This window comes from Dermacentor andersoni, chromosome 8 (genome assembly GCF_023375885.2).
Source record: "Dermacentor andersoni chromosome 8, qqDerAnde1_hic_scaffold, whole genome shotgun sequence".
Classification (NCBI taxonomy): Eukaryota; Metazoa; Arthropoda; class Arachnida; order Ixodida; family Ixodidae; genus Dermacentor; species Dermacentor andersoni.
In genome coordinates this window covers 63357788-63376320 of record NC_092821.1, presented here as the reverse complement: position 1 = coordinate 63376320, position 18533 = coordinate 63357788, and the positions used below count along the sequence as shown (strand labels likewise).

Genomic DNA, 18533 nt, shown 5'->3' with positions numbered 1-18533 from the left:
TGTATGAAAATGTTTATGAAATTTCCTTGCTTTGCGCTCGCTGGTATATAGGCCAAACGGGGAAGCGTTCCAACGAGCCGGCCAGGGAGCATAATCTTAATGTACGTAATAAGACATCAGAATCAGAATCAGTTTATTCAAGACAAAAATGGGGATAATTACATAAGTATATACAGAAGCAGGTCCGTAGTTAGAAACTGAAATCGGACCTCCTGTGCATGATGACTAGAATTAATAAAACAACAATGGCAACATGTGAAATTTCCGAGAATAAAGGTTTTAGGAGACAAGGCATCAATGAACAGAAAAGCAGCAGAGGAATGTATTAAGCAATAACAAGGCTTTGGATTAGACAACAAAAGGTGAAACTACAAAAAATAACTTAAGAAGAAAAAAAGAAGTAAAAGAAAATGCGAGAGACATACAGAGAGAAACAAAGTGAAAGTTAAAGATATAACACATAGTACATTCAAATGGGAAAGTCGGTGGAAGATAAAAGAAAATACTTAAGTTATGTATGAAACCTGTGAGCTTTGAACAATTTTAAAGGGAATGGTAATGTGTTCCACATAGATAAAGCTGAAAAATGTAATGACTGCTTACCATAGTTTGCGTGAATGATGGGTAAAATGAAGTTCATATTTCCTGCAAATCTAGTATTATTTACATTAGTAAGGGATGTCTTTGGTATGATGGTTACTGGAATATTATTGTTTAATGCCCTAAAAATAAATATGGCCATATTACATATTTAACAAGATCTGTCTTATTCAAAATATTATGTGCATGTAACAGCTGATTTGCGCTAATGCTACGAGGTGAAAATGTTATTAGTCGAATAGCTCGATTCTGAATGACTTGCAACGAAGTTAGGTGAAAGTTATGAGTGATTCCCCATGATTCAATGTTATAGTTAATATGGGAATGAACAAAAGCATAATCAAGGGACTTGAGAGTAGAAAATGAGAAATATGGTCGTGCTTTTATTAAAACGCGTACTCCGTATGCCATTTTCTTTTTCCCATTAGCTATGTGAAGGTGAAATTTAAGACGACGATCAAATTCCACACCTAAATAGGTGCAATGATCAACTGCATTAGTTAGGAGATTGTTGATGGAAATAGATTGAAGGAGCTGAGGCGATCGCGGATGTGAGGCAAAGACGACAAAATTGGTCTTATTATGGATAATCTCCAGCTTGTTAAGTTGTACACACCATATGGAAATTTCCACGAGATCTCCGTTTAGCTATCGTGTTAGCGTCGATATACAGTTGTTAGAAGTAAATATAGTAGTATCATCAGCGTAGACAATACACTTCAATGAGGAGAGGCAACTAGGCAGATTAATAATATAAATTAGAAACAGTAGAGGACTTAATATGGACCCCTGTGGTGCACCAATGTTAGTAGTAGCTTCTTTAGAGTAGTACCCAGAAATGTTAACGACTTGTTTCTTATCTTGTAAGTAACTGCTGATAAGTAGTAGAGGCGTACCAGTTATTCCGATGGCCTCAAGATAGATAGCCTTGGATAGATCAACGAATATCGATGCTGCAAATTTACCATCGTCAATCGCTTTTTTAAGATAATCAGTAAGAGAAATAAGTGCTGGATTAGTTGAAAAGCCAGAGCGAAAGCCCAACTGATGAGGGGAAACAATACTGAACTTATCTAAATATTTTGTTAGACGCTTTTCGATAAGTTTTTCAATAACGTTATTATAAAAAATGGAAGAACGCAAATGGGTCTTAATTCTGTGTAAGCGTGCGATCACCTTTTTTTGCAAACGGGAATGACTCAACCGCGTTTAAGTTAGCGTGGAAAAACACCGGTTTTAAGAATCAGGTTAATGATAGCTGAGAGGACGTTAGTGATATGTTACGCGATCACTTTACTGTAGTAAGCGTTATTATTATCTAGGCCACCACTAGTGGCTTTAAGGGTTTTATTTACTAAAATACTTCATCGAAGGTTGTTAGAAAAAGGAAAAATGAATGAGGTAAGCGGTTAGAGGACATGTTACAGCATGAAGCGGAATCAGAAGTGTTATTGAAGGAAGCATCACAAAAGGCACTTGCAATATCAAGCGGATTAATGTATACCATGCCATTGTGAATGATTCTCGAAATAACGTTCTGAGAGTTATGGTTTAAAAAGGTGTTAAATATTTCCCACTTTTTTAATGTTATTACCACATTCTATAATTTTTTGTTCGTTATAATTTCTCTTCGCACTTCTCAACTGTGCAGAAAGTGTGTTAGAACATTTTTTGCCACGGGCAAGTAATTTAGTATTGAAAGGTTGCTTCTTTGTTTTTTTATAAAAATTTTCACGTGACCGCATTGCTTTCAGAGGGCTATATGTAAGCGACGCATTTTCTGGCGATGATACCTTTTTTGCATTTGATTTTATGAGAGGGGCAGTTGAAATGCGATGAAAGTGTCGTTAAAAATTGCGATAAAGCTTATTGAGGGTCATTAGACGATACAACTTCCGACCAGTCAGTTTTAGTTACGCTAGCAAGGAACATCTCTTTGTCAAGTATACCTCTGTAAAATGACGTGTTAGGTAAGGCTGAGTGATTGCGCAGGCGTAGAAGGATAGGATAGTGATCGGTAATATCGGTGGTAATAATGCCAGCCTCAGGTGGATCTGTTAAGTTCGGTAATGCGTGATCAATTAAGGTGTCATCTGGAATGTTAGGACAACGAGTAGGGAGAGAAATTAAACATTCATATCCACATAGACATGTGGCTTTCTGGCTGAATGTAGCAAGCTGTGCGGCTGCAAGCCAAAGTTTCACGACACAAGTTTCTGAGGAAAGAAAGAAACAGGACCGAGCGAGAAATCGTGGAAGCTTTTTTTATTAAAAGATCGTCAGAAAGCCATCGATATTTTTGAATGACGATGAGATTAAGTTTCTTGAAGGTTTTGTTTAGGTCTGAAATGATTCACACCCTTTTAAAGGTGTCTTTTTTTCAATACAGAAGCCTGCTCAAACCAAGTGTATGGACGCCTTGTTCTGGGCCAATGTTCCTTGTTTTCATTATCATTTTTTCTGCATAGTGACTTTACCTTAGCCCCAAGTATTGAGATACGTGGCGATAGTAAAATATGTTCGACGAACATATCTTGTTCTTGCTGCTTTTATGGAGTTAGTAACGTGTTCTTAAACTTTTTCGGCATCTTGATTTTGGTTGGCCATGTGAGACCGTATCTGTGCTAACTGCGGTGTTACATGCAAGCCCTTTGCGCAAAAGTAGGCCGGCTTCAGTGCGAATAAAACTAGTTGTTAGTGAGCGCTTGTGATGTGGTTTGTCGCGCTGCGCCTTTTGAATTATTTTGTTTACAACACTTGACTATGGAACGTAGCGATGAGGGGCTCTCCTGTTGAGAACTGGGTAGCGACGCTCAGGCAGTGCAGACACCTGGCTACCCTGCAGGGCTGGAACCCTGGCCTGACGAATCGGGAGCTGGTTGGCTGGAGGCTGTGGCTAAGGCTCCAGGAACGGTGCTAGATGCACTGTAGTCATCGTATGGTGGTAAACGCGCTATGTAGTTCTTGTGACGAACGCAGTGAAACACACCTCGAGGAGTAGCGACACTTAGTTTATACGAAACTGGACCCATGAGCGCGAGTACAGTAGCAGAGAACCATTTGCCACCCGACCTAAAGTTCCGGACCTTAACACAGCGTGCAACACTAAAGTACTTCTGAATTTGTCGTCTCGGGCACCAACGTAGAGTTTGCGCGATTGCCTCATGGAGACATTTTTTTTAACTGAAGGCAGCATCAGAACGAGCCGTGTGAGCAAACGTCTTCAGAGGAACATGGCCGCTGGAACGTCGCCTGTAGTTGCGTGCGGAAGGTTGCGATAAGCTAACAGCAAGTCTGCGGGTGTGGATGGTAGTGATGCAAAAATTCTCGCGTAACGCTATCTTCACCAACTGCACGAAGAGTTCTGCTCGACTGATACTGCTAGGATGATATGGTGCGCTGCGCACGCGACGTATATCAATGCTCCACATGTCGCTAGCAAAAGTATTGGATGTAAACTGAGGGCCATTATCTGACATGAGGGTCGCTGGAAAACCAAAACGGCAAAACAAACTGTACCAGCAGTCGATTGTTTTCTCAGCTGAAGCGCCTTTCATCACGAAGACCTCCGGTCACTAGGAGTGCGCGTCTATAATTGCATGACACCCTTGAACGGACCTGCGAAGGCCACGGGAACTCGTTCCCAAGGACGGGTCGGCCAAGCCCATGGGTGCAGCGGAGCGGGGCAAGGCAAGTTACGTTGCGGCTGACAGGACTGGCAGATGCTTACTTGATGCTGAATGTCGCGGTCTATGGCTGGCCACCACACGTAACTTCTCGCCAACTTCTTGGTCCTCACGATTTCAGGATGCTCCTGATGCAGCTGCTCTAGCATGAACGACCGGAAACGTTCGGAAATGACGACGCGGGTACCAAGCAGCATGCATCCTTGCTGCAAAGAAAGTTCGCAGCGTCTGCTGAAAAGCGGTTTTAGTTCACTATTTAGTGCGTGATTAGGCCATCCCATCAGCAAGTAGCATGAGACAGCTTTCAGCCATAGGTCGCGGCTTGTTTCTTCAGCAATTTCCCGGCCGTACTGAAGCATAGAGCATAAGATCTGTCTTCCTGTGCTTCACGGAAGGCGTGAAGTGTAAGACGGGAAAGGCAGTCGGACTCTTCATTTTGGTATAACGACTAGAACTTCAGAGTAATATTGTACGCAGAGAACAGAACTGCCCAACGCTGCAATCTTGTGACGGCTATTGTAGGAATGACTTAGGTCGCAAAATTGTGTGCACGGCTTTGTGGTCGCTTACTAGCACAAAGTTACGCCCATAAAGGTAATAGTGAAACATTTTCACTCCAAAAATGAACGCTAGTGCTTCTTTCTCAATTCGGCTGCACCCAACCTTGCCTTGCACCCTGCCTTGCATAAAGTTCTGAATGAATACGCAATTGGTGTACTTAGATTTAGGTGCATGCTAAAGAAACCCAGGTCGTCAAAATTTCCCGAGTCCCTCACTACGGCGTGCGTCATAATCAGACCGTGGTTATGGCACGTAAGACCACATAATTTAATTAATGTAATTTTAATGAGCATTTGGGTGACTCTGACCGTTTGAATATATGTGGCTAGGCACTGACCAATTCTATTCGCTGAAGCGTCGCAAGACAACTGTAGCGGCAGGCTGTGGTCGTAGTGGGTCAATACAAGAGGCGCAGACAGCACGCCTTTCATACGAATGAAGGCAGCTTCGCACTCGTCGCTCCCGGACCACTGGACGTCGCTGCGCAAAATCCTAATGAGGGGCGAAACCACACTGCCGAAATTAGGAATGAATTATCCGTAGTTGTTAAGTAGCCCCAGCAAGGACCCGAGTTGCTGCCTGTTCTGTTGGCCTTGGCGCCTTCTGAATCACTTCGACCTTATCCGGGACTGGACGAACGCCATCGGCGCTTCTAATGTGACCCAAGTAGTGCAGGCGCTCCTTGAGAAATTCGCACTTCGCCTGTTTAATCTGGTCGCCTCTTTCTGATAAGCGCTTCAGCACAGCTCCAAGATTGCACACGTCTCCTCGTCGGCTTTCGGTTTTTTTCTGTGACCTGCGATGAAACTTGGCCCTTTCACCGATAACGGATGGTTTTTGAGACAAGTGGTTACGAAGCGGCTAAGGGGGCAGCGTTTCGAACGGCTGGCTTGAAGGCCTTTGGGGAACGGTCAAGGATTTCAGAAGTTCAGAAGTCTGTGGCCCAATTAGGCTTACAAACACTTCAACCTTCAGTTCTTTCGCTACCTTACTCGCACGGAAATAAGACAGTAATCGCTCTTTGTATGAACGCCAGTCACTTATAGGCTCATAAATATGTTCGATTGTCCCAAATGGCTAAGGTGTGACGACGGCATCGACGCAGTTCTTGCTCTAGGTGCCGAAGGACTTCAAGAGGTCTTATACCGGGGTACAGTCGGCATCCTCATCGCCATTTATGTCGTGTTCACGGCAAGGCAACCGTGCTGACAGAATGGAACCGTTTATTCCATAATTGGGCGAACAGAAGTCAGCCCGGTGGCTTGCGCGAAGCGCTTTATTTAGAGCCACCTTATTTACAAGGATAAGCATGACAGGGGAGGGTGCGAGAGCAAGAGCGCGGTTATCGCCGTGCTAGGGCATGATATGCAACACAGCGCCATCACATGTCAGTGAAACAACCTAAACGTGTATTGACGTTAGCTCAAGGCACTGTTTGTTTAGCTCGGCTCTCTGCACTCCTGTCAGTAAATCAATTAAAAAATACCCAACTGACAACTTCAGTCGCAGGTTCAAGTCAACGAGCACATAGACACACGCATTCCTGGCTTCAGGCAGACTGTCATAGTTCATTCCAGTCCCAAAGTCCACATATCCTAACACTTTGTCGCCCACAAGCTCAACATGTTTCCTGATCGGCATGTCATCGACAATCAAAGTACAGTACAGTGTCTTCATGCGGCATTGGACAAGCTTTTTCAAGAAAGACAGTGACTCAACTGTGAAGCTAGGATTCCCGTTGATGTAACTGTACCATTCTGGTATAGTGTGTTCTGCTGGCAGTGCTCCAGTAAACTTCGATCGTACACACTCATCAGCTCAATGACTGGAGAAATGCAGCATTACCGCAAAAGCACGCAGCACGGGTTGGTACATGCCTCTCTGGTCTTGAGGAGTTGCTTTCTATCGGGGCTGCATCAGCGTAGCTGCATCAGCGGGGCTGCATCAGCGGGGCTGCATCAGCGGGCTGCAGTGAACGCCTCTATGTCCTCCTCACACATCAGACAACCCCCTTTAATCAAGACAACACAGCAACCGATGAAAAATGTCGTCTGTGTAATTTCATCGAATAGCAAACGGTGCGTTCTTTTCCTTTTCACGCTTCGCACCGGCGATATCAACTAGCACAAGAATTTGTGCTCACCCGTTTTTGCAGGTGCTTTGGAAATGCGTTAAACCTGCTCATTCAACTTCCCAGTCGCAGCCGAATCGTCTGCCCGGTCGGGTCGAAACAAACCGGCGTGAAATGCCTCGTACATATGTAATCGCCGTCTTTTGGCTACTAGCCTCCCCACCGAACAGCCTGCTCCCACGTGCTTCACACATTTGGGCCCTTAGGAAACCTGTTTGGGAACAAACAACGACCGTCAGATGTGAATTTGGAGACAGATTGCCTGGCGTCAGCATGCGTTGAGACAGGTAAAGCTTTCGTGAAGCATAATATGTGCTACTTACAAGTGAAACGTAATCCCAGAGTACTATTTCACTTGATTTGTGTAGCCGTACGCAACGCACGGGGTAACCATTACAACTTCCGGACGCTACCACGCTGACTGCACACTTCGGCTGCCGTGGAAGAAGGCGCGCTTTCTCCCTATGGCAAGATGGCGGCGCGCGGCTTCAGCTTAGGGGCGTCCCCTCCGCTCCAGCAAGTTTTATTTAAACCTCCTTGGCTCCCGTCAGCGCTCGCTCGCGATTGCTTGGTCAGCTAGGTTTGGCCTGCAAGCGTTTTGTAATCTGATTGTACGCGCGACGGGAATTGTGTAGTACTTTCTGGATGCCACGCAGCACCAGAGATTACACTGGAATCTTCGACGACTCATGTGTAAAGGCCGACGCGCGTTACACGAAGATCAGGTTTTCTACGATCTGCGACTCTGGTACATGTCTCTCTCAAATGCTTTGCCTCAATAGACCGCGAAATGAAAATACCTAAAGAGCTGCGTTGATATTTCGTATTTAGGGTGTATAACTGCTTTATTTCAAGAAACCCCTAAAGGCCCTCACAACGAGGGTATTACATAGGGGGATGACAAAAATTCAACAAACATATAGAGAAGCGTATTCAAGGAATAGGCAACAAGAATAAAAAAAAAAAAGTAGAACAGCAACACAGAATGAGACAATGGAAAAACGCAACATAATAAACAGAACACAAGAAAAAAAAAATATATATATATATATATATATATATATATATATGTGCAAAATCAAACACGAAACTAGAAGGAAAGCTACTCATTGCATTCATTTTTTCGAAGTTCATAAAATTTAGACGTATTCACTTCAGTTGCGATTGAAGCAGGCAGCTGGTTCCACTCAATTATTGTTTTGGGTATGAATGATTTCGCAAAAGATGAAGTACGGCAAATGATGCGTTTGATCTTGAAAGGATGGTCACGGCGTGGAAAGACCGCCGATGGTGATTGAAAGAAATCGTCATGAAGCAAGGGATGATGGTAAATTTTGTGAAAAAGTGTTAAGCGAGCAAGTTTGCGACGATGGGAAAGCTTATCAAGACCAGCACGAGCCTTTAACACTGTGACGCTATTGAAACGTGAGTAATCTGAAAAAATGAAACGAGCAGCACGGTTCTGCAGGGATTCGATGTTATCTATGAGGTAGGCTTGATCCGGGTCCCATATGGCTGAAGCGTACCCGATTTTAGGTCGGATTAGGGTGGTATAAGCAAGTTTACGCACAGGCGCCGGAGCGTGTCGAAGGTTACGTTTTAAGAGGCCAAGAGAACGGTTAGCAGCTGCTAGAATCAGATCAATGTGATAATTCCAGGTTAAGTCGGACTGAAGGTGAACTCCTAAATATTTGTAAGTAGAAGCTGTCTCAACTGTTACGTGATTAATAGTGTATGCGGTTGGGATGCGGGAAGAGTTTCTTGTAAAGGAGACCAGCTTTGTCTTAGAGTGGTTTAGGATCATTAGCCACGATGAACACCAAGTGTTAATTGAATCGAGGTCAGTTTGTAAAAATTGGTGGTCAGTTTCACATTTAATGGCTCGGTACACAACACAGTCGTCCGCGAACAGTCTAATTTGGGAAGACACACAAGTGGGTAAATCATTAATAAATATTAGAAAGAGCAGGGGACCAAGCACGCTCCCTTGGGGTACACCGTATCTGACATGAGCCATTGAAGAGTTAGAACCATGAACAGCTGTGAACTGAACGCGAGATGAGAGGAAGTCTTTAATCCATGCTAAAACCTGGGGGTGAACATTGAGATGCGATAACTTGAGTAGTAGTCTATGGTGGGAACCCGATCAAATGCCTTAGAAAAATCGAGAAACAAAGCGTCGACTTGAAATCCGCCGTCTACTAAAGTAAATAAGTCGTTTGTGAACCCAGCAAGCTGAGTGTCGCAAGAAAATCCCTTGCGAAAACCGTGCTGATATTTAAATATGATGTTGTGATCTTCAAGATAATTAATGATATGGGTGTGCATGACATGTTCGAGGAGCTTTGAGAAGGTGCAAGTCAATGAAATGGGCTTATAGTTTAGGGGATCAGAGCGGCTGCCAGATTTGAAAATTGGCATTACTTTAGCTACTCGCCAGTCATGAGGGATGCAGCCAGATGATAAAGACTGAGAAAAAAGTGCAGATAGGACTTGAAAACAACTCTGAGATATATTTCGAAGTATTTTGTAGTGAAAGCCAAGCGGGTCCGTGCTAGTAGTATCTTTAAGGTTTTTTAATAAAGAAAGAATACCATCATCACTTTTGACTATAGAGGGCATGGAATAATCGTGAAGTGAACTGAGTGCTAGAGAAGGGGTAATGACTTCATGAGTGAAAACAGACGAAAAAGCGTTGTTAAAGAGTTGAGCACAATGGGCATTGTCCAGCTGATCACCATTAGAATTTGTTAAGGATGAATCGGGACGTGAATGTGGGTTAATTACGCTCCAAAACCTTTGGGGATTATTAGATAGCATAGTGGGTAAGACGCCACTGTAAAATTGGCGCCGGGTGGCTTTCAGCATTCGTTGATAATCCTTGTCGCTTTTCCTGTAGGTTTCCGACGTAGTTAATAGGTTGTTATCAACTGCCTGCCTATACAAACGCTTTTTCTTTTTATTGGCTCTTCGCAGCCGCTCATTGAACCAAGGCGCTCTTTTACTGCACCTAATTCAGATAACCGGTATGAATTTTGTAATGAGGTTAAGTAGGGTTGTTTTGAACAGCGTCCAGTTGATTGATTGATTGATTCTTTATTGGTTTATCACATATACATGTGATGGGAGGCGAAGGGAAAAGCCATTCAAGGATGGCTTGAGGGAGTCCTTCGCCCCCACGCTGGCAAAAGACAACAGCAGAGGCACACACGTCCTGTTGACATGGTCGTACACTTTTGCAAAACCATCATATTAAGCACAACATTGCCATAAACCTTGACAAAACCATAAAATGAAACACATTAGTTACTGTCCTACGTAGGGCAACATGCGTTAACATACTTTACTTCACCTCAGCATCGAATGACAGCACATTTCATAACAATGTACGGTTAGTAATAGTGACATTGAAACAATATAATTAAATAGCAATCGTAAACAGCTCTAGTGGTCAATGTTAGGCTAGAAAGAATGTGTACAAGTCAGATAATGTTGCTTCGCGAATATCGATATGTTTTTTATTAAACTCATTTAGTAGACGTGGAAGTTTGTTTTGGATCATTTGCCGACCATAGCCAGTGCGACAATATGGAACATTCCATATTTTTGTTGTTCTAGTGGCATATGATGCTTCCTTCAAATGGAGATTCACCAAACCCATGAAGATAGAATCATGACCATCATAGTTAAGGCGATATTCACGCAACAATTTATGCTCATATGTGTCTTGTACTCTAATTATTTTAAATTTCTTAAAGAGCTCCACAGTAGGATGCCGGAGTGGCACATTCTCAATTATTCTCAAAATTCTTTTTTGCATGACTGATAGCCGCGAGAAATTCGATTGTGTTGTAGTCCCCCAGACCAAATGACAATAGTTTAGATAGGAAGCGAAGAGCGCCTTATAGATTAAGAATTTTATTGACTTCGGAATTAAGTAGCGGTTTCTGTTCAGAATTCCCGTTATTGCACCTAACTTTTGTAATATCGCGTTGATATGCTCATCTCACTGCAGTGATTCTGAAAAATGTACACCAAGTACTTTAATAGACCTAACTAGCTCTATCTCTGAGCAGCGATAAATTAGGTTACGTACTACCGAAACCTTCCTGCCTATAGAATGAAACATCACAGCCTTTGTTTTCTTTGCATTTATCTTTAATTGGTTATTATCTGCCCACGTGCTTAGTTCCTCTAAAATGGCATTACCTTTATGAAAAAGTTCGGCATCTGATGAAGACGAAACAAATATGCTAGTGTCGTCAGCATAAATTATAAATTTAACTTCTGAAGATATACGGACTATGTCGTTTATATATAAATTAAAAATTAAAGGCCCGAGAATGCTACCCTGCGGTACTCCTGAGATTATTTGCTTTCTTTCAGATACCATTTCATTCATTGACACAAACTGACGTCTTTCCGAAAGATAACTTTTCAGAAGCATCAGGGGAAGCCCAGTTCTGTTCAATGGAGCGGAAAGTACATTCAGCTAAGAAACGCCCAGAAAAAGTGGTTAATTCGAGATTCATCTGGTCAAAATTAGCCCTGTTATAACACCTGATCAGCTTTGAGGTAGTTTTTTTGTCAAGCATATGGTGATTGATGCACCCGGTAATGATGTCATGGTCAGAAAGACCACCAAGATGAAATATTTTAGAAAAAGCATCGGGATTATTGCTTAGAATCAGGTCGAGAATGTTGGCAGTGGTACCTGCGGATCGCGTGGGCTTTGTAATGAGCTCAGTTAGGTGAAAATCTAGACAAGACTGCAGAAAAGCGTGCGCATCTTTATCACTTGATGAGACAGATAGAGTGTCCCAACTGATACTGGGGAAATTAAAATCACCAAAGATAATTAGGACGGAATTAGGAAAACGCGTACACACATCAGTCAGTAGGTGACAAAATTCGTCAGCAAATCCATCGTACAGGTCGGGTGGACGGTACAACACACCGGCAACAATATTTGTAGAAATGCACTTTATCGAGATGAATATACATTCCAGAAAAGAGGAAACAACAACTGGTACCGTAATCAGTTCTTGCTTCGTCGCAATAAGGACGCCACCTCCTCTCCTGTGCTTTCTGTCACATCGAAAAATATTGAAACCTGATTCGCATGAAAGGATGTTATGGTCGGCAATATAATCGTTCAGCCACGTTTCAGTCAGTGCTAATATCGAGGCCCCAGTGGAGTCGATAAGGGAGGAGAGGGCAACACTTTTCGCCGTAACGCTTCTGATGTTAGTGTATAGGAAACACATCTTATCTAAACACTTTGATCCCGACAATGATGGTGTTGCACGATCGGAAGCATCACGATGACTTTGATAGTGTCATTCGGTAGAAGACTCGGACGTACGCACAGCCCGATTGCCAGTAGTATCCCAGAGATAAACATCATTGTTCACACGAAGTTTATTGAACGAGAGACGAATGCGGTCCCCCTCCCTCCTTATCGTTTTAGAAAACTGCCACAGTCCACGGCGTTTCAGATGAACTGCCTCAGAGTAATCACGTGATATACTTAAATGGGTGTTCTTTAGTTTGTAGCCAAGACTAAGGACAGATTCTACTTCTTTTTCATTATAAAATTTTGCAGTGATGGGTCGCTTCTTGTCTGTCGAAAAACGTCCTAAGCGGTGAGCTCTGGCAATGGAGGTAACAGCAATGCCAAGCTTTTGAGAGCGAAATTCCCTCACATGCCGCTCTGAGTTTTCCCAAGGCTCAGCAGCATCGCTGTCATTAATGCCAAAAAACAACACGTTTGACCGCCTTGAGCCATTTTCCAGGTCGTCCACCTTGTCCTGAATTTTAGAGATGTCAGTATTTTCATTAGAAACGGGCTGATTAGAAGGTAGAGTTTCAAGTTTGGATTCCAATTCCGCAACCCTCTTAGTTAACAGTTTAAGGTCGTTCTCGAGGGTGATGTGGATGTGCAGGACCTTATTTATAGACTCAGAAAGGCTTATGTTGTTCGCTTCAAGACGCTGAACTGTTGCTGCCACGGCATCAAGCTTGTCTTCTTGCGCTTTAGTCATAGGGCTCGGGTTTACCTCCTCGTCACCCGCGAGAACCAAAAGGCGCCAAAAGTACAACACAGCCGCGCGCACATACTTCACATAATCAATTACACCAGGTGGCCACAACACCGCAAAGAGACGAACATTATTGTCCCGGTAACACTTAGTTTCCAAATAACTAACCTGTACGTGTGTTCTGCGTGAGTACGGATGCATAGCAACAGTGTCGTGGCCCACGGTGTCCGCAGGAATCCCTCCTTTTTCAAGCGGCCAGATAAGTGACGTGGCCCCTTGTTGCCCGACGAACATGGCAGTGGCCTCCAGCGTTGGCGATGCAATGTGATGCAGGCAATCCAAAGGCGGGCAGCTTGGTAAATTTTAACAGCGGAGCTGTTCTCAGTTGAGTCTTCGCCGTCCGGCGTCCTGTGCCACGCAGGGGGTCAAGTTTAAGGGACACTAAAGACAAATATTAAGTTGACGTGGACTGTTTATATTGTGACGTGTGGTGACGTTGAAGAACACAGTAGTAATACTGTGAAGGACAAAACTACCTTTTATTGGGCGAACCTGTGCCCACAAAAACGGGCTACACTTATAGCACAACGATAGTGGCGAACACGGTCGGCGATCGTCGAAAATCTCATCAGCGGGTCCAGCGAGTCGGCTTTTATACAGTAGTCATCGAATGTTCCAGACTAATCGTTGGAACCCGCGTGCCTTCCACAAAGTTTTACACCATTCGCGTCACGGGATGAAATCAGATAACACAAGGTTCGGCGACAAACTTCTGATACATGCAGGCGCGTCCCACGCTTTGCGATAACATTTGTTAGGCGGCGAAACGTGGTCGCCCGATAAATATAAGTACACGTGTCAAAACCCCCTCTTAAAAAGCATCTACCCGATGCTGCAAACAAACGGAAGTGATATAGAAAAGCACTCGTAGCAAAGAAAACAACAAAATAAGGAAGTTCGTCAGCGTCCGTGAAAGGGTTTAAAGAGCACCACGTGGACCACTTCAGATCGTGGGCGGTGCCGCTGTGAATGCGAAACGCCGGCTGACACAACCTCACAGTCCAGTGCGCCAATACGTCGGATGACCTTTTAGGGTCCGAAATAGCGTCGCAATAGTTTGTCATTCAGTCCTCATCGGCGTATCGCGGTCCACACCCAAACACGGTAACCGGGCCGGTACTCGACGAAGCGTCGTCGGAGGTTGTAGTGTCGGCTGTCGGTACGCTGCTGGGTCTTGATCCGTTGGCGGGCGAGCTGTCGGGCTTCTTCGGCGCGCTGGAGATAGGTAGCGACGTCAAGATTCTCCTCGTCAGTGACGTGCGGCAGCGTGGCGTCGAGCGTCGTTGTCGGGTTCCTGCCGTAAACCAGCTTAAACGGCGTGATCTGTGTTGTTTCTTGCACCACCGTGTTGTAAGCGAATGTTACATACGGCAGGACGGCACCCCAGCTCTTGTGTTCGACGTCGACGTACATTGCTAGCATGTCGGCGAGGGTCTTGCTCAGGCGCTCCGTGAGACCATTCGTCTGTGGGTGGTAGGCAGTTGTCCTCCCGTGGCCTATCTGGCTGTATTGCAGAATGGCTTGGGTGAGCTCTGCTGTAAAAGCCGTTCCTCTGTCGGTGATGAGGACTTCTGGGGCACCATGTCGCAGCAGGATGTGCTCGACGAAAAATTTCTCCACTTCGGCTGCGCTGCGTTTTGGTAGAGCTTTAGTTTCAGCGAAGCGGGTGAGGTAGTCCGTCGCCACGACGATCCACTTATTTCCGGATGTTGACGACGGAAACGGCCCCAACAAATCTATCCCAATCTGATGGAATGGTCGACGAGGAGGTTCGACCGGCTGTAGTAATCCCGCTGGCCCTGTCGGTGGTGTCTTGCGTCGCTGACAGTTTCGGCATGTCTTGATGTAACGGGCGACGTCAGCGGTCAGACGCGGCCAGTACTATCTTTCCTGTATCCTCGACAGCGTCCGGGAGAATCCGAGGTGCCCAGTGGTTGGATCGTCGTGTAGGGCGTGCGGTACTTCTGGACGCACCGCTGACGGTACAACAAGAAGGTAGCTGGCGCAGACTGGTGAGAAGTTCTTCTTCACGAGCAGGTTGTTTTGTAGTGTGAACGAAGACAAGCCGCGCTTAAATGCCCTAGGGACAACGTCGGTGTTCCCTTCCAAGTACTCGACGATGCCTTATAGCTCCGGGTCTGCTCGCTGCTGTTTAGTGAAGTCTTCCGCCCTTATTATTCCAAAAAAGGCGTCGTCGTCCTCGTCGTCTTGCGGCGGGGGATCGATGGGGGCGCGTTTTAAGCAGTCGGAGTCAGAGTGTTTTCTTCCGGACTTGTATATTACGGTGACGTCATATTCTTGCAGTCTGAGGCTCCACCGCGCCAGCCGTCCTGAAGGGTCCTTTAAGTTAGTTAGCCATCACAACGCGTCATGGTCGTTGACGACTTTGAATGGCCTGCCATAGAGGTAAGGGCGGAATTTTGCTGTAGCCCAAGTGATGGCGAGGCATTCCTTTTCAGTCGTAGAATAATTGGCTTCCGCTTTTGACAGCGACCGGCTAGCATAAGATATCACCTGTTCAAGTCCGTGTTTCCTCTGGACTAGGACGGCACCAAGGCCTAGGCTACCGGCGCCAGTGTGAATTTCAGTATCGGCGTCCTCGCCGAAGTGTGCAAGTACCGGCGACGACTGCATGCGTCGTTTGAGTTCTTGAAATGCGTCGGCCTGCGGCATTTCCTACTTGAACTCGACATCACATTTCGTTACATGTGTTAGCGGCTCTGCGATGCGTGAAAAGTCCTTGACAAAGCGCCTATAGTAGGCACACATGCCAAGGAATCTGCGTACTGCCTTCTTGTCGATTGGCGGCGGGAACTTTGCGATGGCAGCTGTCTTCTGCGGGTCGGTGCGTACTCCAGATTTGCTGATGACGCGGCCCAGGAATAGAAGCTCATCGTAAGCGAAGCGACACTTTTCCGGCTTCAGGGTGAGCCCTGATGACTTGATGGCCTCTAATACTGTCGCAAGCCGCTTAAAGTGATCGTCGAAATTTCCGGCGAAGACGACGACGTCATCCAAGTAAACAAGACAGGTCTGCCACTTCCATCCTGCTAAAACCTTGTCCATCACGCGCTGGAACGTTGCAGGCGCCGAGCACAGTCCAAATGACATAACCTTGAACTCATAGAGGCCGTCTGGCGTGATGAAGGCGGTCTTTTCGTGATCCCTTTCGTCGACTTCTATTTGCTAGTAGCCAAACTTGAGGTCCATCGATGAGAAGTATTTAGCATTGCAGAGCCGATCCAATGCGTCGTCTATCCGTGGGAGGGGGTATACGTCTTCGTGATTTTTTTCAGTTGACGATAATCGACGCAGAAACGTAGGGTTCCGTCCTTTTTCTTCACTAAAACAACTGGAGACGCCTATGGGGTTTTCGACGGCTGGATGATGTCATCGCGCAGCATTTCTTCGACTTGTTGTCTTATAGCTTCGCGTTCTCGCGTGGAAACTCGGTAAGGGCTCTGGCGGAGTGTTCGAGCGCACTCTTCGGTTATTATGCGCTGCTTTGCGACTGGTGTTTGTCGAATCCTCGATGACGTCGAAAAGCAGTCTTTGTATCGTCGAAGCAGACTTCTGAGCTGTGGCTGCTTAATCACGAGGAGACTTGGATTTATGTCGAAGTCTGGCTCGGGAACTGCGGTCGTCGGGGCAGATACGACAGAATCCGAGAAGACAAACGCATCGCTGGTTTCCTGGATTTCCTCGATGTATGCGATCGTCGTGCCCTTGTTGATGTGCGTGAACTCCTGGCTGAAGTTTGTCAGCAACACTTTCGTGTTTCCTCCGTGCAGTCGAGCGATTCCTCTTGCGACGCAAATTTAGCGGTCGAGCAGTAGACGTTGGTCGCCTTCGATGACGCCTTCTACGTCAGCGGGTGTTTTGTTGCCGACCGAAATAACAATGCTGGAGCGAGCCGGGATGCTCACTTGATCTTCGAGCGCACTCAAGGCGTGGTGACTACGAGGGCTCTCCGGCGGTATCGCTTGATCTTCCGACAGCGTTATTGACTTCAGTTCGATGATTGCGCCGTGTTGGTTCGGGAAGTCCATGCCGAGAATGACGTCTCGTGAACACTGTTGGAGGATAACGAAGGTGACAGGGTAAGTCCGGTCATGAATGGTAATTCTTGCCGTGCAGATTCCGCTCGGCGTGATGAGGTGTCCTCCAGCGGTCCGAATTAACGGGCCTGCGCATGCAATCTTAACTTTCTTAAATTGGGCTGCGATGGGTCCACTCATGACGGTGTTATCGGTTCCTGTGTCTACTAAGGCGGTGACTGCGTGGCCGCCGAGAAGCACGCCGAGGTCGGTGGTTCTTTGTCTGGCGTTGCAGTTAGGTCTTGGCGTCGGATCACGGCTGCGTCGTGTTGAACTGAAGCTGGAACGTCGCGTCGTCAGGTCCTCTTTCGTCGTCGTATTCTTTGCTTCCAGACATGGTCGGGACGGTGGCGTGTGGTTATGTCGTTGAGGTAGTTTCTTCGGTGTGTTCGTCGGCGGCGGAGGATCTTCGTCAGTTCGACGAACAGCAAACGCACCTCCATCGGTTGCTGCTTTTAGTTTTCCAGATATGGGCTCGCTGACCGGCGCCGGGCTGGGCCAGTGTATGGTCGGCGCTGCGGCGACAGGTAGCGGCCTGGTGACGGCGAATGGGACGGTTGTCGAGGGCTCCACTGAGTAGCGGCGAGGCAGTCGGAGATGTCACGAGGGCGTTCACCTTCCCTCAGGCGCTGTGCGTTGACGGCGAAGCCTCGCAATCCCAGGTCGCGGTATGGGCATCGGCGGTACACATGACCGGCTTCGCCGCAGTGGTAGCACAGTGGGCAGTGATCGGGGGCGCGCCAATTGTTTGTCTTCCTCGGGTAGCTGCGCTGGGCGACGGGTGGCCGTGCTGGCGGCGGTGGCGGTGGTCGACGGAATTGTGGCGTTACAGGGCGCTGGCGCGGTCGCGGAGCGTGGCCTTGACGGCGTGCGACGGCGGCGTAGTCATCGCTTCTGGCTGGGGCTGCGGTAATTGTGGTTGCACCCCAGGAACTCCAAGCGATCGGTGCACCTCTTCTTTCACGATGTCGGCGATCGAGGCCACTTGAGGCTGCGACGATGGCAAGACCTTGCGCAGTTCTTCGCGCACAATGGCCCTGATGGTCTCGCACAGATCGTACGTGGCCTGTGATCGAATTCCGGCGTAGCTTGTTGGCTTGGTGCGTCGGTCGAATTGCCGGTTCCGCAATTCCAGTGTCTTCTCAATGCTCGTCGCCTCACGAAGAAACTCGTCAACGGTCTTCGGTGGGCTTCTTTCCATTCCAGCGAAAAGTAGACGGACGTTCTTCTCCTCGGACATTTCTGGGTCGGCGTGGCGGAACAGACGGCTCATTTCCTCAGTGAAGATCGCGATCGTCTCATTCGGCAGCTGCGCTTTGGTCTCCAGTAGCGCTTGGGCTCGCTCTTTTCACCCGAC

General features: G+C 46.5%; 1 protein-coding gene across 5 annotated transcripts in view; it reads left to right on the top strand.

The window, feature by feature from the left end:
* The window catches only part of LOC129383544 (uncharacterized), a 220587-nt gene that overhangs the window by 108267 nt on the left and 93787 nt on the right, over positions 1-18533 (top strand). The gene's annotated exons all lie outside the window — the stretch shown is intronic.